Genomic DNA, 26,026 nt, shown 5'->3' on the forward strand with positions numbered 1-26,026 from the left:
CCTACGGCATGGTCGTGCAACACTGGGGGGAGGCAGTTGTACAAGCTGTGTTTGTTTGTCTATGTGTGTGTGTGTGTGTCTGTGAGAGTAATTACTTCCATTGTTTTACGAGTTCTTTTCTTGACACATTCTTGCAGAATTAACGTGAACATCTGCAGGGTCGCTGTTGGCGCTTCCAGGCACCTCCAGGACCTGGGGCTCGCTGGGGGTCTCTGATCAGGGTCACGGGCACATTTCTTCTTCAGCACATTCAAACACTTTCTATTGTCTAAGCGAATGGATATAAGGGTGATAACTGACGCTATGTTTGTTCCGTCTACATTTTATTCGAACATGCGTGCAACCGGTCCTTTAGCTTGTCATGCCGGAAGTGCCCTCCTCCCCTACGAGCGCCCATCGGCATCGCTTCTCGGCCTTTTGGCTAAGATCAAGTGTAGTATCTGTTCTTATCAGTTTAATATCTGATACGTCCCCCAACAGGGGACTAAATATTAAATTGCTTTTTGGAACAGGGAGCTGCGATTGGGGCTTGCGCCATCCGCTCCACGCATCGACCTGGTATTGCAGCGCTTCCAGGAACGGTGCACTTCTCCTTCTTGTATAAACAGCAACAGCAGACTCTGGCAGGGTGCATCTGGTGGATGATGCTGAAAGAAATGCACTGAACGTGCTCACGTTTGGTGCCCCCTGAGCAGTAATTCTGCAGAGGAAATGGCTCGTGGTAGCGGGGCACTGTGTCTGCGCACTCCGTGGACCCCGTTTCCCTCGCAGCAGCCGGTCTCCAGAGGGTGTCAGCCACTTTTTGTCAGCCTTGCCTCCTGCAGTCTCCCACCGGCTCCTGATGCTCAGGTTTCGTGCGCGCTTCCCGGGGCCCTGTGAGTGTCGCATTGATCAACTGCTGGATGGAATCTGACACGATGATCTTGTCTGGTGGAGGCCTTCCAAGTTTCCTCCACAAACCAGTGGCATAAGGGGCTTTTCCGTCTTCCATTTGGCTTCTCAGGGTCGGGTTTGGTGGCCCTTTGTGTGTTGGCTATGACAAAAAAAGGAAAAAAAAAAAAAAAAACACGTGGGATAGCCACAGGCGGTCAGAGCCTGTAAATTGTGCGTCTGCCACCCTCGGTGAGTGAGTGACCCGGTATTTTCTGCTCTCTTGTTTGCGCTTCTGGCAGCTTCTGGCTCGGGTTCCAGTGGGCGAAGGGACTCAAAGTGCAGGAGCTGGCCTGTGCGGGTAGGTTTACCATGAACCACAATGTTGTGGCTTCCATCTTGGGTGTCGCTGCTTGCCTTCCTTGGACATAAAGATCCGAAGCAGTTGCCTCTGCGGCTGGGAAGGCCGCTGAGAGCGACAACAGCAATTTGAGCCGCTTCCGCTTGAGTTGGACGGTTGTTTCTGACGGCCACCTGGTCCACTGTGGCCAGTGGTTCCGGTGTGCTGGTAAAGTGGAGGCGCTTGGCCGACGCCCCTTTCTCTGCCTGGTTGCCGTTTTTCATTGAGGTTTCCTGACTGAGAGCAGATCGGCCTCTCGGCTGGTTGGTTGGTTGTCTCCCGCGGACGGGCAGACCTTTCCAGCAAGCGTTGGCAGTGCTGGCCTGGTCGTTTCTTGCTCGAGTCCGGCTGCACTCGCAAGCCAAGGAGCTCGGCACGGCGCTGCACCTGCCTCTTGTTTTAAACACGGGATCAGGGGAGAGCGCGGACGCAGTCCCCCACTATCACAAAAAATGAGATAATTGAAACGGTAGAATTCTTCTACCAAGAACTATATGAAATCAAAAATACAAACCCAGAGGCCATCTCAAGAGCACTAGATTTTATGGAAAAAACAGTGGATGAAAACATAGTTTTAACACAGGATTTTAGTCACGAAGAGTTAAATAAATGTATCAGGGCTTTTAAGAAAGGGAAGTCCCCCGGGGAGGATGGACTTCCCTTGGAATTTTATTTAACTTTTTGGGACATTTTAGCACCAGACTTACTCACTGTTTTTAATGAATTTGACCAAAGTAGCCGACTACCTGACAGTTTTAGAGTGGGGATAGTGACACTCCTTTACAAAACTAAAGACAAGACCGACTTGAAAAACTGGAGACCGATCACCCTTTTAAACTCTGACTGTAAACTTTTTAGCAAACTTTTAGCCACACGTATGACCATGCTCTCTGCCGTTATCCCGGTTAGCTCAGTTGGTCAGCGTGTGGTGCTAATAACGCCAAGGTCATGGGTTCAACCCCCCGTACTGGCCACTCTTCTTTATGTGCTCCAGGAACAACAAAAAGGCAACACCCACTGGCCCCCATATCCAACATCACACCACCCACCGGTGAAACACCCTTGACAGGGCCGCTGAAAGACCGGGGAGAGGTAAAGAAAACAGCATGTCAAAGCAGAGTGGCAACAAACCTCTCGGCCACCGAGACTGCAAGAAGCAGATCAATGGGGACAGTGGACCCCATTATCCTCTACCCAAAATTTAGACCACCAGTGTAGAGAATGCGGACCGTGAAAGAACAACAAAAGCCCCCGTCGACAACACCCCGGCCCTCATAACCAACAGTACTCCACCACAAGGTAAACAGCATGGCAGCAACAAATGCCCAACCAAAGCGTCACAGACAAACCCCATTGGATTTCAAGTCCAACGCCTTAACCTCTCGGCCACCGTGACTGCTTGGAAAAGACCAATGGGGGCAGGTGACCCCATTGTCCTAGAACCAAAATGTTGCTGATGTCAAGGATCAGCTGGCAACATGTGCATGGGAGGAAGACACGTGGTTAGTGTTAGGGGCTACACAAGTCTTTCCACAGCTAGTTAAAAGCCAGGCACCTCACATCGTTTCCATTAAGTACCAAGGGACAACAAAGCAGGGAAGATAAGGAATAGGGAGGAGAGGGGAAAGATGCGACCGCCTTTGTTCAGAGCCAGAGAAGAAGCTCTCCTCTCTGCAAGGTCAAGCACAGTATGCCAGAAGATTTTAGTTTGTGAGTTGTCCTCATTCTACAAAGGCCTGGATAGCTCAGTTGGTCCTCCTTCTGTGGTCAAGTACACTATGCCAGAAGATTTCTGCTCCTTCATCCTCAACACCGAGAAGGCCAAGGAGATGACCGTGCACACAAGGAATAACTTGTTGAAGTAAATCGTTTCGACCAAGCACCTTTGCGATGTTCCAGGACTGTGGGTAAACGCCATTCTCAATAATTAAATTGAAGATACAGTGCGAGACAGGCACTTTGACCAGCTTAGCCACAGTGCCAGCTGTGCATCTGGCACCAACACAAAAACAGTTCGCCAATGGGGAAAAATGTTCATACAAGGGAGGGAGTCCAAAGTCCAACACGTGTGAATTGAGAGTCCCTGGGTGGGCTCAAACCACCAACCTCTCAGTTAACAGCCAAACGCGCTGACCAATTGCGTGACAGAGACTACAACAGCACACAAGGAATAACTTGTTTAAGTAAACCTTTTCGACCTAGCACCTTTGCGATCTTCCAGGACTGTGGGTAAACACAATTCTCAATAATTAAATAGAAGATATGAGTTTCTCAGGGAAACAAGGGGCGAGAGGTTCAGTCATCACTGGGAACTTTGGAAGTGTAGTCACTTTAAGTCAGGTCTGCTTTGGTGAACTTCAGAGGCATCATGACCAGTCTGCATCAAAACATTATCTGAAATCCTGTGGCAGGTTTCTGGCATTGATTCTTAATTCAGTTGCCATCCCTGATAGATGGTAATGGTAATGGTAATCATGCCCGCGTGGCAGGCGAGTCTCTTTGCTTGTCTGACGTCTGTGTCGCATCCTGATTGGCTGGCAGCAAATGTCAACAACACGCGCGCGGCCCCCGCTTGGCAAGTGAGAATTCTACCACTGAACCACCAATGCCACGTGGGGACACACTGTAAGAGAAAAAAGATTCAACTGTCAAGTGGATGAGCCTCTGCAAAGTGGCGCTGAATGACAAAACATCACAATGTCATACTCAAGCACCTTCTGGCGTAATGGGATCCACAACAATCATGTCAGCTGTGGATGCAACGTCAATTCGTTCTTGAAGGGCAAGTGACAAAAAGATGTACATGGTTCAGAAATCAGCTGCCAAAGTTTCACTGACCAAGCACCCAGGCACTGGGATTTGAACCCAGGATCTCCTGTTTACTAGACAGGCACTTTGACCAGCTTAGCCACAGTGCCAGCTGTGCATCTGGCACCAACACAAAAACAGTTTGTCAATGGGGAAAAATGGTCATACAAGGGACGGAGTCCAAAGTCCAACACATGTGTGAATTGAGAGTCCCTGTCAGGTTCAAACTCCTGGGACACTTGTAAAAACACTTAAATACAGAAGAGACAGACAACAAAATTCAAAGTTACTCGCAGCGAGGAGAGTGAAACAACATACCCAGTGACATGCCGCTCCACTCTGAGTATGCCATTCATGCTCCTCTCTTTTTATTTTCTTTAGGAGGTCCCTAATACATGGTCGTGCAACTCTAAGGGGAGGGGGAAGCAAGCAGTTGCACAAGCTGTACTTGTTGTCTATGTGTGTGTGTGTGTGTGTATGTGAGAATAATTACTTTTTGTGCATGTGTTCTTATCTTGGCACATTTTGCATGATGAAACTTATTCAAGGTTGCTGCTGACATTCCCAGGCACCTGCAAGATTAGTGGTGTTGGGAGTAGCTGGTCAGCGTCTTGGAATGCTGCTTCAAAACACTCAAGACTATTGTCCCAAAGGTGCCAGGTTGTATCGAGCATACGGGAGTCATCACCCAGCTGATCCGGGAGGCACGGGAAGGCAAAGGAGACCTGGCAGTCCTGTGGCTTGACCTTGCCAATGCCTACGGGTCTATCCCACACAAACTGGTGGAAACCTCGCTTGACAGACACCACATTCCAGGCAAGATCAAGGACCTCATACTGGACTATTACAGCTGCTTCAGTTTGAGAGTCACTTCCGGAAAAAAGAAATCTGCATTTCATCGGCTAGAGAAGGGCATTATCACGGGATGCACCATTTCAGTGATACTGTTTGCCTCGGCCATGAATATGCTGGTGAAGTCAGCAGAGGTGGAGTGCAGAGGTCCACTCACCCGCTCTGGTATGCAGCAGCCCCCCATCAGAGCGTTTATGGATGATCTGACAGTGACTACAACATCAGTCCCGGGCTGTAGATGGATCCTTCAAGGCTTGGGGCGTCTCATTAGCTGGGCCCGGATGAACTTCAAGCCAGCCAAATCCAGGTCTCTGGTGGTGAAGAAAGGGAAAGTCACAGAACAGTTTCGCTTCTCAGTCGGAGGCACCCAGATTCCATCGGTGGGGGAGAAGCCAGTTAAGAGCCTGGGCAAGATCTGTGACTGTACCTTGAAGGACACCAGAGCACTCCAAGCGACATCAGAGGAGTTGGGAACCTGGCTGACCGCAGTGGATAAGTCAGGATTACCAGGCAAGTTTAAAGCCTGGATCTACCAACACGGCATCCTGCCACGCCTACTCCGGCCGCTGCTGGTCTACAATGTGCCACTGACCACCGTCAAGGGCTTCGAGAGGAAGGTCAGCTGTTTCCTGCGGAGGTGGTTGGGCTTACCGCGAAGCCTCAGCACCATCGCCTTGTACGGGAGGAGCAACAAGCTGAAACTGCCCTTCAGTAGTCTGATGGAGGAGTTTATGGTCAACCGAGCAAGAGAGGTGCTGCTGTATAGGGACTCTAATGACATCAAAGTCTCCTCGGCTGGCATAGAAGTACGAACTGGCAGGAAATGGAAAGCTCATGAGGCGGGAGACCAGGCTGAGTCCCGCTTACGACGAGTGAGCTGGTAGGTACAGTGGCTTCCGGACGGGCAGGCCTTGGCAGCAACCAAAGACCTCACTTCACCAAGGCCCAGGGAAAGGAAAGGCGTCAGCTGATCCAGGAGGAAGTCCGAGCAGGGGTAGAGGAAGCCCGCTGTACTAGGACAGTAGGGATGCGGCAGCAGGGAGCATGGACCTGATGGGAGGAGGCAGCTGACCGGAAGATATCGTGGACAGAGCTATGGCGATCTGAGCCACACCGGATTGAGTTCCTCATCCGGTCGGTGTACGATGTGCTCCCAAGTCCGTCCAACCTCTTTTGCTGGGGCTTGGCGGAGAATCATCTCTGCCCTCTTTGCCGGAGTCCTGGATCACTGGAACACATCCTCAGCTGCTGCCCAAGGGCACTGGGGGACGGGCGCTACCGCTGGCGCCATGACCAAGTACTGCGGGTCATTGCAGAGGCCATCAGCACAGGAATCTCCACCAGTAAATACCATCAACCAACAAGGCAGTCCATTGTCTTTGTTAGGGCTGGGGAGAAGCCGAAGCAGTGCCGGAGTCAAGCAGGGGGGCTGCTGGCAACAGCCCGAGACTGGCAGCTGAAAGTCGACCTAGGGAGACAGCTCAAATTCCCAGAGAACATCGCAGTGACCACTCTCAGGCCAGACATGGTCCTGGTGTCAGAAACAACTCGGCAAGTGGTCCTGCTGGAGTTGACTGTTCCCTGGGAAGACCGGATGGAGGAGGCCTTTGAGAGGAAGAGGGCCAAGTATGAGGAGCTGGCAGACGAATGCCGAAGCAGAGGATGGAGGACCCGATGCAACCCCATCGAGGTCGGGTGCAGAGATCTTGTAGGCCAGTCTCTCATTAGAGCACTCAAGATGCTGGGAGTGAAGGGTCAGCATAACAAAAGAGCCATCAAGAACATCACTGACGCAGCAGAAAAGGCGTCCAGATGGCTGTGGATCAAGCGGTCAGCTAAGAAAATGCAAAACATCTATTTATTTTCAAATGTATTGAGGATTATTTGTACGTACAATGTATGTTGATGTACCTTACATAACCAAATGAGCCAATATTGCAAAACACACATAATTAACAATTAACATTTTTTGTAATTACCTCCACATTACTCCACATTTCCCTTCTTTGGTACTGCGATGGTAGAATGGCATATGAGGCAAACGCACTTCGAAAAAGACATTGTGAAAAAAAAGTCCACCTCCCATTCCGTATGGAAGTGATATGTTTTTGCCTTTTTACTTGGTCCAGCTCCTTCACTCATTTTAGTGACCATAAACTTTAGCGAGGGCTTGAAATCTGACGCAATTCGCCGACTAGCTTAGCACTTTGCATCGCTGTTTACGCATGAGCGGTGACCTAAAGGTCAAAATTCAGTTGTCATCTGACTGGTTGTCCTGTATGTCAATCAAGTAACGGGGATGGATGATAGGCTGACATCGTAAATTCTGCTGCACTTAGAGACGTTGTTTGATTTGATTGGTCGCCCGAAGGGCAACATTCAGTTGTCATCTGAATGGCTGCCCTGTATATCAATCAAGTGACGGCATTGATGCGAGGATGATATTTTTTTAATGTCACGTCGCGATCGACCCGCGATCGACCGGTAGATCGCGATCGACTTAATGAGCACCCCTGGTCTAAGCAAACGGATATAAGGGTGATAACTTAACACTATAATAATTGAATTTACATTTTATTCTAACATTTCCCTCCTGTTTATCCCACATTTATCTGTTTGCAGTCCCTCCTAGGCTCTCCTCTCGGTTTTCACCTAGCAGGTCATCTATGTCAGAAATTGTGCTTACACCTGAACGGAAGTGTTCTCGTCGTCTGACTCAAAGCACTTGTCTTGGTCAGGAAACAAGTCAGGGGCATGTCCATGATGGCTATCTGAGTCGTCACTGTCATCGCTGCCACCTGCCACCAGTAGGGGGTACATTTCATTTACCTTGTTGTCATTGGTGCCATGGCTAAATTCACAGTCCATGTGATTCTAACCTTCAAGATAGGGATACAACATCCACATAAGGCACACAAAAGAAGGGCAACAGCAAGTGCAATAAGCACGGACATCACATAAGGAGACCATTGTCCCCAAAGTTTTCTCCAGTCACCAAACATCTCAGTGTCAACACCAGTGTTCCTTCATCTTGGTGTTTAGCACCTTTAAACCAGAAATCGCACGCAACAGCATTCCTGTGGAATCTGTATTGTTGGGGATGGACATGCCACATTGGTCGCCAAGCATGGCGCACACTCCTTGCTGATGTGCCAGCAGTCCATCCAAGGCGATGCGATTCTGGAAGGCCATGAGTGACGTGGCATGGAGTTGTTCTCCAATTGCTGTGAGTCCGGCCTCGGTGTAGTTCCCAAGCTTTTGTATGTCATAGTGGAGGTAGTTAATCCTATCCGCATTTTTGTTAACTGTTATCCATGGGATAATACTTTCCAAACCTGATGCAACCTGATTTACTAGTTTGTATTCGTCTGGTACCCCTCGTGGCACGCTGATGGCATCGATGTAGGTGGGATTGTCTTGCATCATCCAGTCGGGGGCTGGAACTTCTCTCTTCCTTTGGAAGTAGTTTGGGATGTGGTGTTTATCTGCTTCAATGATAGCATTTAGTAACATGTCAACATTCATAGGGTAAATAGATACTGGAATCAGTAATGTCACTACTGCACATGTTCCGCTCATGTTATAAACGATGTCATCGAGGTATTCGTCCTCGCACCACTATCACACGTCTGCTCTAAAGTACTAAGTTGATGGGTGTGTGTTTCCTCCTTCTGTGTTGTAGGTATCTTGATTTTTTTTACATGTCTACAATATTTGAACTCAACGTGACCTACATTTTTTTGCGGTTCCTTTTAGCTGTACACTGGTGAAATTTGCTCGGGCTACTTTAGTAGAGAATGGTGGGGGCCTTTTTGTCTCATTGACTACTGGGAATATAGTGTTTATATCATATAAACATTCTCGACAAAAACATTCTAATATTCTGAACATTGTCACAATCCGCATCGTCTCCTGTGACAGTTTTTGTTTTCACGTTGTTTGCCTTAGTTCCTGCTTTCATGCTTTTATTTTGTTGTTCTTCCTGTGTTGGTCTGTCCTGCGTTTCGTCACTTTTACTTTCCCGTTCTACGCGCACCTGTTGCCAATTTGATTCTTGTATTTAGTTCAGCCGGGTGCGTCTAGTTTTTGTTGGTTCATTGCATGTTTTACTACGTGTCTTATTCCAGTGCTGCATTCGCCGAACTTTAAAAATAAAGCTAAGCTTTTTCCTGCACCATTCTCCTCATCTCCGCAACCTGGGGTCGCATCGCAACACCCACATGACGAACCGTGACAGAATGAACCAACCAAACGACGACCTCGCGGAGATGGACTTCTGGACTTTGCAGGTTTTCAAGGCAATGGAGGAGGAGTGCGCACAGTTCACTCCGGAGGAGCTGGAGGACATGGTGTGGGGGCCGGACGGCACGCTGATACCCATGGCGTGGGTGCACCGCGGACACGGCGCTGACACACCAGCCCGGCGACGACGCCAACGCGCGTCTCGGCCGGCTCCAGCAAGGCTTCAGCGGGCGAAGCCGTTTCCTCCCTCACCTCCGCGCCAAGCCGGGGCGCACCCCCCCGCTCACGGTGCTTTGGAGTGCCAGCCTGCGACCAAGCGCAAAGAGGCTCCCACTCCATGCAAGCACGTCAATCTCCCGCCGCCCTCTTCCGGATTCCCGTTGCCTCCGGTGCAACACGAAGAGGAGTACGGCACACTTCCCCCCCCGTGCCCGAACCACGCAGCCCAAGGGGTTCCCAAACCCCGGCTCTCGTGCCAAGCTGCATGGCGCCACAGATTCCCCCAGTGCCCAAGCCACGCAGCTTCAAGGTTTCCCAAAACCCGGCTCCCGTGCCAAGCTGCGTGACTCCCCGGATTCCTCCTGTCCCAAAGCCACGCAGCCTCAAGGGTTCCCAAACCCCGGCTCCCGTGCCAAGCTGTGTGACGGCCCAGATCCCTCCTGTCCCAAAGCCGCGCAGCCTCAAGGTTCCCCAAAGCCCGGCTCCCGTGTCAAGCTTTGTGACTCCCCGGATTCCCCCTGTGCCCAAGCCGTGCAGCCCCAAGCCCCAGCATTCCCTGGCTCCCGTGTCCAGCGGCTTGATGCTCCAGACCCCCCCAGTGCCCAAACCCCGCCTGCGGTCTTTTTTAGACCTGGTCCGGGCAGCAGAGCAGGCGGAACTCAAGACCCTCCTCCAGTTCCCCCTCCTCCCGTCCCTGGTTCCTCGTCCAGCGGCATACAGCGTCTGGAATCCGCCTTCGGAAGGGGGGGCTAGTACGACCAGCCGTGCGTTGGAGGACACACGTCACACCTCGTCTGTGGAGTGTGGGGATGATGCCCTCTGCTGGTCGCCCAAGGAGGAACAGCCCGCCGGACCGCCAGCGCAACCGGTTCTTCCAGCTAACCGGGATGTGCTGCCCGGTACGTTTCCTCCGGACCAAGACTCACATTCCTCTTCCTCTTTTCCACAGTCCAGCCAAGACAGCGGGACTGCCCCTCCTCCTCCGGCGTCACCGATCCCACGGCAGGACGCCACGCCTCCTCCTCTTCCGGCGCCACCGATACCACGGCAGGACGCCACGCCTCCTCCTCTTCCGGCGTCACCGAGACCACGGCAGGACGCCGCGCCTCCTCCTCTTCCGGCGTCACCGAGACCACGGCAGGACGCCACGCCGCCTCCTCCGGCGCAACCTCTTTCACGGCGGGCTGGCCTCCCCTGCCAGGCCCACCACCCTGGCCGCCCCCCAGAGGGGTCCATCCAGGGCTTCCGCTGGGCCTGCCGTCATGGGCGTCCTCCAGAGGAGCCCGGTCCCCTTCGGGCTGCTCACCCTTCAGGCCGCCCTCCTGCGTGGCCCTGCCGCCCTGGCCGACCTCCGGAGAGGTCCGGCCAGCAGCCCACCTCCAGTCCTCCCACCTCCCTTCCCTTTTCGTTTGCGGACATTTTAGGACGTCTGGGATCCGTCCTTGAGGGGGGGGTACTGTCACAATCCGCATCGTCTCCTGTGACAGTTTTTGTTTTCACGTTGTTTGCCTTAGTTCCTGCTTTCATGCTTTTATTTTGTTGTTCTTCCTGTGTTGGTCTGTCCTGCCTTTCGTCACTTTTACTTTCCCGTTCTACGCGCACCTGTTGCCAATTTGATTCTTGTATTTAGTTCAGCCGGGTGCGTCTAGTTTTTGTTGGTTCATTGCATGTTTTACTACGTGTCTTATGCCAGTGCTGCATTTGCCGAACTTTAAAAATAAAGCTAAGCTTTTTCCTGCACCATTCTCCTCATCTCCGCAACCTGGGGTCGCATCGCAACACCCGCATGACAAACCGTGACAAACATGATGGTGACAGTGTGGACATTTTTGTCATTACTTCAGGGACTCAAGTAGCATTGATCAGTGCTGGTACAATCTGGAGAAGTGGGGTCATGGTCATACATGCAACACAACTAATATTTTTAACATAGTTTGCTGCACTTTTTGCTGCTTGTTCAATGTTTAAAACCCAGTTGTTAAAAGTTCCTGAAAAACCTGTAGCTACTAACATTTAAAAATCTACTGATGCATCTGTTTTCATGATGGTGATGCCTTCCATTTTTACTATTGGATTCATTACAATAATCATATAGAAATAAACATTTAGTAATTATTATATTATTTATAGCTTAACCCGACTACAATAGTTATTGGTAAGCCGGGGGACATTTTGGTTACTGTTTCATTTTTGTGCCATTCTGCTACAGTGCCCTCAAAACCAGGATGCATTGTTGGGTTTTCTGGCCAAGGGTATGTGCTATAACCTTCACTGCTCAGCACGATGCCCCAGAGTCTAGGACTCTGAAGTCCTCTGCGTCACAGACGGGTCTTTACCTTCCTTGTCAGACTCCCGAACAATGACTAGTTTACAATGCGATTGATGTACCTCTTTTTGCAATTTCAATGTCGTCAATGTCGTTAACAATACTTGATAAGGTCCTTCCCACTTGGAAGAGTGTCAGTGTTTTCTTTTTACACTTATAAAACAATAAAGTCCATGTGTATTACTTGAAATAAATATTGTGGTTTTTGAAATTGGCCACACCGAGGTCGCAAGCTGCCCTGGGCATTGTGTTTTGCACACGTTAAACACGCTCTACAAATTTTTTGGAATAAGAATTAAATTCATACATAGTAAAGTGGGTGTTAATAGTGTGGCACATCCCTCCTGTTGAGACATGTGTAAAACCATGGCTCAAAATAGCGTCCCACTTATGCAAATTCTTTGGCAAGATTGTTTTATTATCTGTCGACATATTAACATTTTTGTCCAGGGTTGCTTTATTCCTAAGACAGTGGTCAATTTACTGCTTTGGACTCTGTTGTTGCATGTCTGCCAGAATCTCAAAGTCTACTTGTAATTTTTTAGTGTTAAGATGGTTCAGTTCCTTTAGTGCTGCTTGTTTTATCATTTTATTAGCGAACACATTTCCTAAGGATATCGGATCAGTATTATTTGTAATATGTGTCATGCATTTACATACAGCAATTTGTTTTGGCAATTGCACTGCTTCTAGTAATGCTGTTAGTAATCCGTCATGAGTTACTGGTTTTCCCGTTGATGTTATCATACCTCTGTTTTGCCAATATTGTGCAAAGGTATGTACTGTTCAATATACATATTGGCTATCAGTATAAATTGTCACCTTTTGACCTTTCATTAATTTGCATGCTTCTGTAAGCGCTACTAATTCTGCTGCTTGCACAGAATAAGAGGATGGTAAATGTTCTGCTTTCAACACCATATCTTGTGTAACAACTGCATAGCCTGTTATTGTTTGTCCAAAATTATTTTTCTTCAAGGAACCATCTTCAAAATCTCCTCTTTTTGTTAGTGCCTGACCTAATATGTCTGGTCTACACTTTGTAGTTTGTGTTGTTAGTTCATAACAATCATGTGGTTGGCCTTCCTCAGGGAGTGGTAGAAGGGTAGCTGGGTTGAGCGTGGTGCATCGCTCAAGTGTTAAATGTGGTTGGGACAAAAGTGTTGCCATGCAAGACAGATGTCCAGCAGGAGACAAAAATGTCACGTTAGTCTGTAATAGCAGGGTGGAAACTGCATGAGGTACTTTCAGTACGAGTAGATGGAATAATACAATGGTTGCACTTGTTTCCACGGCTATAGATGCTGCCATTACAGCCCGCACACAAGGTTATGTAAAGACCTTTACAATCTACTGTTTGTATAAATGTTTTGCTGTAATCAGGTAGTGCTAGAATCATACTTCCTACCAGTATATATATATATATATATATATATATATATATATATATATATTTTTTTTTTTTTTAAGCACAGAATGCTTTTTCTGCCTCATTCCACTATAAGGGTGCTGTCATTTTTAAGTCTGTTTTATATGTTATGTTTGTTAATGGTGACACTATTTGTGCATAGTTTGGAATCCAACATCTACAATAATTAGTGAGTCCTAAAAAGGACATCATTTGTTTTTTCGTTTGTAGTTTAGCTGCATTTAAGATTGCTTGTTTTCTGTCTGTTAGAATGGTTCGCCCTTGTCCTGTCAACTGATGCCCTAAATACTTCACTGATTGCTTACAAAATTGTCTTTACTCACTTTATGACCTTCTTTTGCTAAATGGTGTAATAAGGCTATTGTGTCTTCTTCACATGACTTCCTATCTTGTGACGCTAGTAGGATGTCATCTACATATAATAATATCTGGCTTTCATTTGGGGGTTCAAACGTGGACATACTGGCCATCATTGCTTGTGAATAAATTGTCGGGCTTTCACAATATCCTTGTGGTAAGCGTGTGTACGTAATTATATATATATATATATATATATATATATATATATATATATATATATATATATATATATATATATATATATATATATATATATATATATATATATATATATATATATATATATATATATATATATTTTTTTTTTTTTTATTTTTTTTTTTTTTTTGCAAACGTAAATGCGAACCTGAACTTTCTTTCTCTATTTGAATGGAGAAGAATGCATTACTGATGTCTACTATGGTGAACCATGTGACATCTGTTGGTAAAGAATTTAACAATGTGTGTGGGTCAGGCACACAAGGTGCTCTTGCCACCACAGTTTGATTTACAACTTGTCCTCTATCATTCTCCATCCCACAGAGAGTGACACTTTTTCTCACTGGGAAAATAGGGATGTTACATGGTGGGTTATCGCATTCTACTAAGACTTTAGCTTTTAACAAATCTTCTATTGCTGGTTTTATTCCTTCATATGCATTTAGTTTTATTAGGTGTACTTGTAATTATACTACTGGTTCATCATTTGGTTCTGGTTGTATTTGTTAAGACAAGCCTAGTCATGCTGAATATAGCTTTTGGTTCCTTTTTGACTTGTGGTTTTCCACTTTTATTTCCCATCTTGGGAATAATTTAGTCCCTGTTGTGATGAGCTTCCTAGGGAAAACTAACAACAGGGTTGTTTGTCAGTGAGAGAGTAATGAACTTTTCTTTGAGGTAATTCTCAAGCTTCTACCCCGGTGAGGGCGGAGAATTCTTGCCTCTGCTTCCTCAAAGACTTACTCTTTTTCTCACCCATTAATATGAAGACCTGTCTAGTGACAAAATCTCCCATTCACACACTCATCCGTACTTTGAAAACGTTTTCGCGTTCAAACCCCGAAAAGGTCTTTAACCGCGGAGGCTCTCCTTTCCTAGCCTAGCATGACCGTCAACTCCGTCTTTGCACAAAGAACTGCTAACTCGGTCTTACTGCGAGAGACCGCCAACTCCGCCTCATTACAAAGGACCGCCAACTCCGTCTTTTACAAAGGAAAGCCCGTCAAAATGGCTCCTTCCTCTTGCACAAGACTGCCAAGTCCGCCCTATTGCAAAAGACTGCCAAGTCCGCCTTATCACAAAAGACCGCCAGCTCGTCTTCCTACAGAAGACTGCCGAGTCCGTCTCTTTGCTTGCCAGCGAATAGTATACACAAGGCTTTAGCACCGGGTGACAAACCTTATTGACCCGAGGGACGCACTCAATTCTAGAGGTCAAGAACCCTTCTGGCCTCCCTGCATTGGTTGCCTGTTCGCTTTAGGATTCAATCTGAGATTTTATTGTTTCCTATTCGACCTTTTAGTTTTGGATTAAATTCAATTTGTACCTTCATTTATTGTATTTTATTTTTACCTTTTATTTTACTAGCCTGTCCAGCACTTTAGAAACTCTGTTTATAAAATGTGCTATATCAATAAAGTGGATTGGATTAATGGGCTGCATGTGGCCGCCAGGTCTCAGTTTGCCCACCCCTGCTTTAACACAAAGGGACAACGCCCTTTCACTCACACTCTGATCAAAATTGTCTTACTGCTTGTTGTCTTCTCTTCCGTCGGTATCCCGTCAACCTTCAGCTTCCAGTTGTTGAGCTGAGAAGACAGCCCATCAAAGGGTTTTGTCTGCCGTGGCCACGGTCTTTCTGTCTCGTCCGCTCCACAACTGGACTCCTCAGGTGTCTTGGGATCCAGCTCGAAGGACCAAATAAAGGTCAGGTTCAAAGTCCTGTGACACTTGTAAAAACACTTAAATACAAAAGAGACAGACAACAATATTCAAAGTTTACCCAGTGACATGCCGCTCCACTGTGAGTATGCCATTCATGCTCCTCTCTTTTTATTTTCTTTAGGAGGTCCCTAATACATGGTCGTGCAACTCTAAGGGGAGGGGGAAGCAAGCAGTTGCACAAGCTGTACTTGTTGTCTATGTGTGTGTGTGTATATGTGATAATAATTACTTTTTGTGCATGTGTTCTTATCTTGGCCCATTTTGCATGATGAAACTTCTTCAAGGTTGCTGCTGGCATTCCCAGGCACCTGCAAGATTAGTGGTGTTGGGAGTAGCTGGTCAGCGTCTGGGAATGCTGCTTCAAAAGACTCAAGACTATTGTCTATTGTGTCACGATGTGGGCGTCACCCCCTCGTGACAGCTCTCTTAGTTTCCTTCTTTCCTTCTGTTCCAGTTTCCATGCCCTTATTTTGGTATCCACTTCCTTTGTCGTTCTCTTCCGTTTTCCTTACCCCTGCTCGTTTCACACACCTGCTTCTAATTTCATTATCGTGCGTGCGTGCTCTTTCAGTTGTGGCTTCATTCTGTCACGCAACACCGCCAAGCGCGATCGTGACAGAATGAGGCCACAACTGAAAGAGCACGCACCTGAACTAAATAGGGATAATGAAATTAGAAGCAGGTGTGTGAAACGAGCAGGGGTAAGGAAAACGGAAGAGAACGACAAAGGAAGTGGATACCAAAATAAGGGCATGGAAACTGGAACAGAAGGAAAGAAGGAAACTAAGAGAGCTGTCACGAGGGGGTGACGCCCACATCGTGACATATTGTCTATTACACTCAAACGGCAACAATGGAGATTTGGTTATTTTAGACACAAACATATAAAAAATAGTAGGGTGTCTTTTTTTCTTTTACAACTGAATTTTATATGTATGACATGAACTATTACTACTCTTAAATGCTCTAACCATATTTATACTTTTTAAACTGTTTTTTGTAAAACCACGTTACCTTATCTTTTATGTACCTTACACTCACACCACCCTTTTCTGCTTATAGCATGTCAACTGCCATGCAAGTCTGGAAGGCCATCAGAGAAGTAGATAAATGCTACACTAACTGCTCTGAACGCTTCTTCAGTTTGATTAGAGAGACGCTGAAAGTTATAATGCAGAAAATGAATCACTTCGGTATTATGGTTAATGGAAATCAAAGGGATGAACTGGAACAGCAAAACTGGATATAACCTGATCTATAATTTTATACTCCTCTGGGACGCCACGAGGGATACCTATGGCGTCAATGTACGTCGGGTTGGGGGTGTCTAACCAGGGTGAGGTTGACACACCTCGCCTGGTCCTCAGGGCGGCCGGTGGCACGAGGTGAGACCCTACGGAAGTAGCACTATGCACTAGGCGCTCCACATCTACTGACAGTACTGTCATTGGAAGAAGGAAAGAAATAGGGGCACAAACACCAGTCATGTTCTCGGTCAGTAACCTATCACTCACGCCGGGTCCACCGCACCACCACCAGAGGTCAGCCCTGAGTATCGGCCGGAAGAAGGCATCCATCTCGAAGGTAGAATTACACCAAGAGATATTAATGCCGGGTTGTACCAATGGGGAACCTGTGGAAACGGTAATGCACATAAATTTACCTTTCGCCACTGTGCTGCTGAATATGGGCTTACCTTTGACCTCTGTAACCTCGGGGTGCGCTATGGCGAATGGCCGACAATTAGCCAAGGCTGCTTCTGGAGCAGTGGATGTATTCATCAGGGACACTCGGCGGAAATCACAGCGGGAACTATTTGCAATAAGGGGCCCACTCCCAGGCACGCTAAACAATTTGTTTTCCTTGTTTTAGCTTGTTCCACCATCAAAAGCCAATTGTTAAACTGTCCCGAAATACCTGTCAAGAGCACAAACAAGGTGTCCACCAGGTACCCACTTATCGCCCTCAGACCCCAGTGTACCGATTGAGTCTGCTTCGGGGTACATAAAATAAAAAAAAAAACATAAAATATTGCAATGGCGTCCAGTGGCTGGTTAGCTCAGTTGGTCAGAGCGTGGTGCTAATAACGCCAAGGTCACGGGTTCAACCCCCGTACTAGCCACTTCTTTATGTGCTCCAGGAACAACAACTTACCGGCCCCCATAACCGACATCACACCACCCACCCTCGACAAGGCCGGGGAAAGGTAAAGAAAACAACATGTCAAAGCAGAGCGGCAACAAACCTCTTGGTCAAGGAGCAGATCAATGGGGGCAGTGGACCCCATTATCCTCTTCAGACCACGAGTGCAGAGAATGTGGACCGTGAAGAAACAACAAAAGCCCCCGTTGACAACAATTAACAGTACACCACCACAAGGAAAACAGCATGGCGGCGACAAAAGCCCAAAACCCCCCAGGCCCCATAACCAACAGCGCACAACCCAGTCAACTGCGAAACACCCCCATCAAGGCTGCCAACCTACCGGGGAAAGGTAAAGAAAACAGCATGGCAAAGCAGAGCAGCGGCAAACCTCTCACCCACCGTGACTGCATGAGGGCAGATGACCCCATTGTCCGAGAACCAAAATTTCGACCACAAGCACAGAGAATGCGGTCTGTTAAGGATGAGTTAGTTGATTTGAGCTGGAAACATTTGATGCAATGGTGTCCTGTGGTTGGTTAGTTCAGTTGGTCAGAGCGTGGTGCTAATAACGCCAAGGTCACGGGTTCAACCCCTGTACTGACCATCCATCTTTATGTGCTCCAGGAACAACAAAAGCCCACGGCGACAACCCACTGGTCTCCATAACCAACATCACCCCACCCACCTGTGAAACACCCTCGACAAGACTGCCGAAAGACCGGGGAAAGGTAAAGAAAACAGCACGTCAAAGCAGAGCGGCAACAAACCTCTTGGTCACCAAGACTGCAAGGAGCAGATCAAAGGTGGCAGTGGACCCTATTATCCTCTACCCAAAATTTTACATCACAAGTGCGGAGAATGCGGACCGTGAAGGAACAAAAAAGCCCTCGTCCACAACACCCCGCCCCTCATAACCCCCCCGGTCCCAATAACCAACAGCGCACAACCCAGTCAACTGCGAAAACACCCGCATCATGGCCGCCAACTGACCGGGGAAAGGTAAGTATTTGCCCAAGCAGGGGCTTGTTGGTCTAGTGGTATGATTCTTGCTTAGGGTGCAAGAGGTCCCGAGTTCAATTCTCGGACAAGCCCTCCCTCCGTGGTGTAATGTTTAGCACCCCAGACTTTGAATCCAGTGGTCTAAGTTCAAGTCTTGGTGGAACCAAGGGATTGTCCTGTTGCCCTTGTATTTTGAGGGCAAAAAAGAGGCGTTTGCAAGTGGACCTGAGACCCTGTCACTGGTCACCTGAACAGGGACTTGAATCCGGGACACTCAGATCAAAAATCTAACCTTCAGGTGACTGGCTCAACCTTTGCTGATATTTGGCTTGTCCATGTGGGCAGTTTAAGACCTCATTCGATCTTGGAGGTGTCAATTTCGGGACCTGCCTCTTTCATTCCACTTCTTCTTCCTCCTCCAGTCATCCCCACCCACCGCGGCTGAAGCAGTGGCAATACAGCCTGGACAACAGTGTCAGTGTGAGCCCATAGAGGGTTACCTGAATCCCTCTTTGACAGAGCCCCTCTTGAAATTGATTTTTTTTTTTTTGGTCCGTCCAGCCATTGGGGCAGATAGTATTGTTGATCTAAATGCCCTTACATGCTAAACAGATTTGCTCTGTGTCAGGAAAGGTGTTGGCTACAACTTTCCTGCACCATGAAATTTTATTTGCCGTTATTTGATGTTTTTGTTATGCGCATTTGGAGCGACCGGACCGGAGCAAGAAGAAACACAGAAAAGAAGAAGAGAAGGTGGGGTGGGGGGGGGGGGGGGGCAGTAGAGAGAGAGACAAAAACAGCAGCAACAAGAATTCCCATAACAACAACAGTGACAAACAGAACAGTTAAATGTCAATGATGGCTAAGGGTCACAATAGAGATGATATCAGTGAAGTGAAACAGTCCAACTTACCAGCAGCAATAGTAACAATGAAGACATGAACCATGATAGTGAACACAATTACAGCCATACAGTTACAGTAATTAAAATCTCACTGCTTGACATCATTTTTACTGTAATAATAGCATACCAATAGCATATAGACATCAGGGATAAGATGGTAGATTGTGTAGAGAAGCACCCATGTGCTGTGAGTGTCCATATGGAGGTGTGTACTTCTGTGTATATATTCATATATGTGTGCGTAAGCGTGCTTGTGTATGTGAATGCGAGTGTGTGAATGTGTAATTGTCACTGAGAATGACAAAAGGAGAGAGACTGCCTTCTACCACCCAGCAAACCCCGCCCCGCGCAGCCAGGTCAAGCCCCCACCACCAGAGATCCTCCGGCCCCGTGGGTGTGGGCAAAGCCAGGGCCGACTCCCCAAGACCCGCCCCCGAAGCATCTCCCTGAAGAAACCAGCAAGAGGCCATGGAGGAGCAATCCCAACCGGCAACAGGGCGCCAGCAGGCCGGAGGAGAGCTGCACCCCCGAGACCAGCGGGAGACCATACCCCACTAGGGCAGAAGGGCATCGAGGGCCACACACCGGTGGGCACAGGGGCACCCTCGCCAACCGGGAGGGAGCCCATCCACGGCCGGAGGCGCCGCCCCCCACACACCCCCAGGAAGCAGAACCCGGCCCGCCCCAGGTAACCCCAGGCCTGACTACCGAAACAGGACCGCCCCGGCCAGGACAGAAGAGGCCCGGGCACACTGCCCCATGGAGGACCGGGCGGTAGAGATGGAACGCCCTGCGCCAGACCCCCGCAGAGCCCCCCCGTATATCTATATAGCCATATACACACACGCACACCCACACATATATATATAATTATAATAAAACTAATCATTATTTATCTAAGTATTTAAAACAATAAATACATAAAATAATCTCAGACACACACAAGCACACACTGTGGACGTCCCCGGGTTGGGCGTCCGGGGCATCACAGGGCGGGGCACCCAGGGGTCCCAGACCCACAACCATGCCCCGAGCCCAGGGAGGTACGGACCGCCAAGGCATAGCACCCCCAGACTCCCCTCGACCACGGCATCGGGGCTACGGCAGTGTGGCAGACAAAGGAGCGGGCGAGGGGAGGAGGCCCGCACATGAGCAAGCAGAGGGGGCGTGCAGGCGAGTGGTAAGGCGCTCCACCGCGCCGGCCGACACCCGCCGGGCAGCTCACCCCCGTGAGGGAGAGCCATAGCTCCAAGTCATGGGGAGGCCAAGCACCAGAGCCGAGGAGTTAAGACCAGGGCAAGGCCACCGACGGACCCCACCATCCACCGGGAGGGCCGACCTCCCCCCCGCCCCCAGAACCAGCAGCGCTCCACCCACGTACCGGAGAACCATCCCTGACGAGCCCTAAGGCAAGACTGGGGATGGGCAAAGACAGGGACAGCGATGCAGCAGAGCATAGGACCAGTGGCAGCAGACACCCAAACGCCCAGAAGAGCACCTTCCCCCCAGCAGGCCCCACTCCAAGGAGCATGTCCCCCATCCCCACACGCCACCCAGGCCCCTGTCCCCATGAGCAGGATCAGGCCCCCTCCCAACACACAGCCCGGTCCCCGCAGCAGCCACCACAGCACAGCAATGCCAAGCCGCCACCGTAGACTTCAGGCCACCAGCAGCGCGGACCCCACTGCCTGGAGGCCGGTGAACGACCCCCAAGGGCACGTTGGTGCCCGCGACCCAGGACAGACCCAGGGAGGTAGCGCCAACCATGACCCTAGGGCAAGCCCCGGCATCAGCTGGTTTGAAATTGACTTTTAATTACTGAAGTGTGTGTGAGGGTTGCCTTGCTTTTATGCTTTTAAGGATGTTCTTTTTCGTTGGCAGGTGCTGAGGGCCCAGAGCGGCAGCGGTTTCCCTGTTGGTCCCCTTTTTTCCCATTTTTGGTTTACTGAGTCACGGGTGCAGTGTGGTTTGGATCCCTCCCATTATGTTACCGCTGTCGTGGTAAGCCCCAGCCGAGGCCTCTTTTCTTTTTGACTCCTCCCATCACCACTTTATTTGTATTATTCATGGTTTGTCACTCATTTTAAGATAATCGTTTAATAAAATAACTATTTTTATCATTGTAAATCACAATCTTGTTCTGTGGGATTTTGGGGATTAATGTAGAGTTTGTGATTGATCAAACCTGTTACATCCTGGGGTGAAAGTCCCCAGGTGGCGTTGTCAGCAAACTACCTACCCCGCTCGCTTTGCCACACACGCAATGACACCACAGCCCCTCCATGCAGGCCAGTGATGCACCCAATCAGTCATCTGGGAAATATGGATTGTGTGTCCAAACTGGGGACAGATGCTTGTGTATACACCTTCAGAGATCAAGCACATGTCCTTGTTCCCATGTTTTTGTAAAAGTAGGAATTGAACGGCCATGTTTCACCCAGTTTCGAACCGGGGATCTTTTACATGTGAATGGGGATCAATGGGGAATGGGCTGTGAAGAGGACTGGCGAGGTCACAAAGCAGTTGCCAAACAATGAATCACGACGATGTGTCCAAAGTGGGGGCAGAATGACAATTGTCCAAATGGACTTCTCCTTTGGAGGGAAAATTGTAGTTCATATAACATGTTCCAGAAATAATGGGCTTTTTTTCAACAAAACAAGAAATCACAATTGGAAATGAGGCTTGAAAGGTTTAAAAGCCAGCTGTGAAGAAAGCACCTGAGCCAATCTCAGGCTCACCTTAATGTCTTAGTGAACTCAAGGTTGGCTGGATGGGCGGGATTTTGAAGTTAAGGTCCTTTTTCCAAACTATTTGCCAAGTCACAATGCAAATCAGGATTATGCTGAAAACCGTGCTTGAACCAGGGACCTTTAGATCTTCAGTATAACGCCCTCCCACCTGAGATATTTCAGCTGCTAAAGTGGCTCTCAGTCTGGGCTAAAAGTAGGGCAGTGTGACACTGGGTCTGTGCCACATAAGTTGCTGTGTACCTGGTCCAGTATGTTGTCATCTTGGGTTGGAATGTCCCCATGCTGGTAACGGGTGGGGAATACAGTCCGTTGATGAGAATAAGTGGTGCAGAAAATGGATGGATTTCATTGGTTGAAGTCTCCAGCTACCATAAAATTGTTCATGGTCCACAAGCCTCTGTTTTGAATTCCCCTTTGGCCAATTGACACCACATCAAAGATGGCGGCGCGCACAGACGCAGCGGCTCACGGCTCTCCCTTTCAGTGCTTTTTTGCTTATTTTATGTGTGTTTGTCTATGGACTCTATCCACGTATACATCGGCATTACTGTTGGAATAAAGCTGTATATATCATGTAATCACATTCAATAAGCTTGCTTCATATTATCCAAGTTACTATTACATGCACATAGATCACACGTTTGCATAACTCATCACATTCCTTTAGACACTCAATAACAGGATGTCTCCTTGAGACATTCTGCTTTCTCAAAATAAGCTTGATGTCTCCTATCTGTCTTTGCTTTCTCAAAATATGCTTGATGTTGAAACCAGTCTCAACCGTGTGAACTGTTCCCCCTCCCTTAGACGATTGAGACCTATGTAATAGGGCACACCTAAACTCTAATTAATAAAAAGAAGGAGAGCAGAGACTGTTTTCAGAGTAGGTTGGATGAATGTTACTGAACAGTCTCTGATCACTCTCCTTGCAAGCCTATATCTCACATCTTTGTGTCTTCTTTCACAGTTAGTGATAATGTTCTGGGTTTAACCCTAACAATTACACCACTACACCCGACAGGACCTTGACCGACCAACACAAACTGGCAGTTTGCAGAGACTTTCATCGTCGACACAACATCCCAGACGAACTAGCGAGACCACCGGGCGCCCCGTGGATTGTTGTCGGGTCTGGAAAGAGGCGCAGGCGGCGTCGGGAGCGCAAGCAGAAGCGGGGTCGCAGGTCCGGCCTACTGCTACGGCTACGAAACAACCCACATAAGCCACCCCTGCCCAGCCTGTACCTCACCAACGCCAGAGCCATTACCCACAAAAAGGACGACCTGGAGTTACAGCTCGAGGGAAACCGCTACATTCGTGACTGTTGTGTTCTAATCATCACGGAGACCTGGCTCAAACCGACGATCCCCGATGCTAGCGTGCAGCTAGCCGGCCGCTCTCTACACCGCTGGGATCGAACAGAGAACTCCGGTAAGAGCAGAGGTGGGGGGGTCTGTATTTACGTGCATGAGGATTGGTGCAACAACAGCAAGATCATAGAGACTCACTGCTCCCCTGACATTGAGTACATGTCCGTAAGATGCCGGCCGTATTTTCTCCCGAGGGAGCTAACTGTTGTGATCGTCACCGCTGTTTACATCCCACCGGATGCTATCGCTAGCACGGCACTCTCTCTCCTGTTGAACGTCATCAATGAACATCAGCGGGCCCACCCTGATGGCGTTCATATTATAGCCGGGGACTTTAATAAGGCCAATTTAAAGACTGTACTCCCGAAGTTTCATCAGCATGTCAAGTGTCCAACGCGAGGAGCAAACACTCTTGATCATGTTTGCTCAAACATAAAGCACGGCTACAGAGCAACACCACTCCCCCACCTCGGACAGTCAGACCATCTCTCCCTGCTGCTCACTCCTGTATACACCCCCCTCAGACGCAGATCCAGACCCACCAAAAAGATCATCACCACATTGCCAGAAAATGCACTCAGTGAACTTCAGGACTGCCTCTAACACACAGACTGGGACCTATTTCAACATCAGGACCTGGAAACATACACAGTGACAGTACTAGACTATATCAAGTTTTGTATGGGAACTGTGTCTGTGGACAAAGTCATCCGGATTCTTCCAAACCAGAAACCCTGGATGACCAGCCAGGTCTGCTCCCTCCCCAAAGCCTGCAACTCTGCCTTCAGGTCAGGCGACAGAGCTCTGTACAGTACGGCTCGAGCTGACCTGAGAAGAGGAATAAAAACAGCCAAAGCGGACTGCAACAGGAGGATAGAGTCCCACCTCTCCAGCAATAGACCACGAGAGGTGTGGCAGGGACTGCAGAGCATCACTAACTTCAGAGGACGTGATGTGATGTCAGGAGACCTGAGCGTGTCTCTGGCAGAGGAACTCAACAGTTTCTTTGCCCGCTTTGAAACACCACAGCAACACTCATCTTCTCCAGGCCTGCCCCCAGCCCCTCCCGCCCCCCCCCCCCCCCCCCATTAACTGTACGAGAGCATGACGTGACTTTCGCCCTGTTGCCCTCACATCCATAATCATGAAGTGCTTTGAGAGACTGGTCCTCCAGCACATAAAAGGCTGTCTCCTCCCCCCCACTTGACCCCCACCAGTTTGCATACCGGGCGAACAGATCCATAGAGGACGCCATTGCCATAGCCCTGCACGCGGTGCTGAACCACCTGGAACAACAGCACAGCTATGCCAGGATGTATATATATATATATATATATATATATACATATATATATATATATATATATAGTATATGATTTTTTTAAAATAATAATTTAAAAAAAACGCAGATCTGTGATGTACTGTTGTAAGTTCTATATATATATATATATATATATATATATATATATATATATATATATATATATATATATATATATATACATATATATATATATATATATATATATAGTATATGATTTTTTTTAAATAATAATTTAAAAAAAACGCAGATCTGTGATGTACTGTTGTAAGTTCTATAATAAAAAAATAAAAAAACGTCCGATCTCAGACGCTAAGCAGGGGCCGGCCTGGTTAGTACTTGGATGGGAGACCGCCTGGGAATACCAGGTGCTGTAAGCTTTTTATGGTTTCTGCTCTTGCCTGACAGCAGAGGGCGCTGTTTGACACTTTTTGCTGGAGTCTAGTTTGGCCTGCGTCGCCTTCAAATAGGATCTTTTCAGTTGACCTGGTAGCTTATGGCCATGCTACCCTGAAAACGCCCGATCTCGGAAGCTAAGCAGGGGCGGGCCTGGTTACTACTTGGATGGGAGACCGCCTGGGAATACCAGGTGCTGTAAGCCTAAAAAAAAAAAAACAATCTCGGAAATTAAACAGTGGCGGGCCTGGTTAGTACTTGGATGGGAGACCGCCTGGGAATACCAGGTGCTTTAAGCTTTTTATGGTTTCTGCTCTTGCCTGACAGCAGAGGGCGCTCTTTGACACTTTTTTCTGGAGTCTAGCCTGCATCGCCTTCAAATAGAATCTTTTCAGTTGACCTGGCACCGTACGGCCATACTACCCTGAAAAAAACGGTGAGAGCAGTTGCAGAGTAGATCACAGAGAGATATTTTTTGAGTTATATTCAGTTTTTTCTTTTCTATTGAAAGTGTTTTTTTTTCTTAAAAATTCTCTTTTGTGAATGTCCTCCCCCACCCCCCAAATTTGTGGCTGGTGGGGGGAGGGGCACTTTTTGTTTTAAACAAGGAGCACAAGTCAAGCTGGTAGCCAGGGAGCCATCAGACAAGGCTGCTGCCTATCCTAGGCAATTAGCTGTGGCAGTGGAAGTCGTGGGTGAGGGGGCCATT

The 26,026-nt window shown here is 48.3% G+C and overlaps 3 non-coding genes and 2 pseudogenes across 3 annotated transcripts; all 5 read left to right on the top strand.

Moving 5' to 3' along the window:
- LOC131111086 (uncharacterized) overlaps nt 1-7,210 on the top strand; it is a 35,302-nt pseudogene extending 28,092 nt beyond the window's left edge.
- LOC131111125 (U2 spliceosomal RNA) lies at nt 402-592 on the top strand. The gene has a single exon (XR_009121122.1). It is a non-coding gene; the product is annotated as a U2 spliceosomal RNA (small nuclear RNA).
- Nucleotides 7,211-17,477: 10,267 nt separating the features above from the next.
- On the top strand, nt 17,478-17,551 carry trnai-aau (transfer RNA isoleucine (anticodon AAU)). The gene has a single exon. It is a non-coding gene; the product is annotated as a tRNA-Ile (tRNA).
- A 1,043-nt stretch (nt 17,552-18,594) lies between these two features.
- Nucleotides 18,595-18,666, top strand: trnap-agg (transfer RNA proline (anticodon AGG)). The gene has a single exon. It is a non-coding gene; the product is annotated as a tRNA-Pro (tRNA).
- Nucleotides 18,667-25,413: 6,747 nt separating this feature from the next.
- Nucleotides 25,414-25,522, top strand: LOC131111090 (5S ribosomal RNA; annotated as a pseudogene).
- The last annotated feature ends 504 nt before the right edge of the window (nt 25,523-26,026 follow it).

The sequence above is a fragment of the Doryrhamphus excisus genome, unplaced genomic scaffold (assembly GCF_030265055.1).
Source record: "Doryrhamphus excisus isolate RoL2022-K1 unplaced genomic scaffold, RoL_Dexc_1.0 HiC_scaffold_24, whole genome shotgun sequence".
NCBI lineage: Eukaryota > Metazoa > Chordata > Actinopteri > Syngnathiformes > Syngnathidae > Doryrhamphus > Doryrhamphus excisus.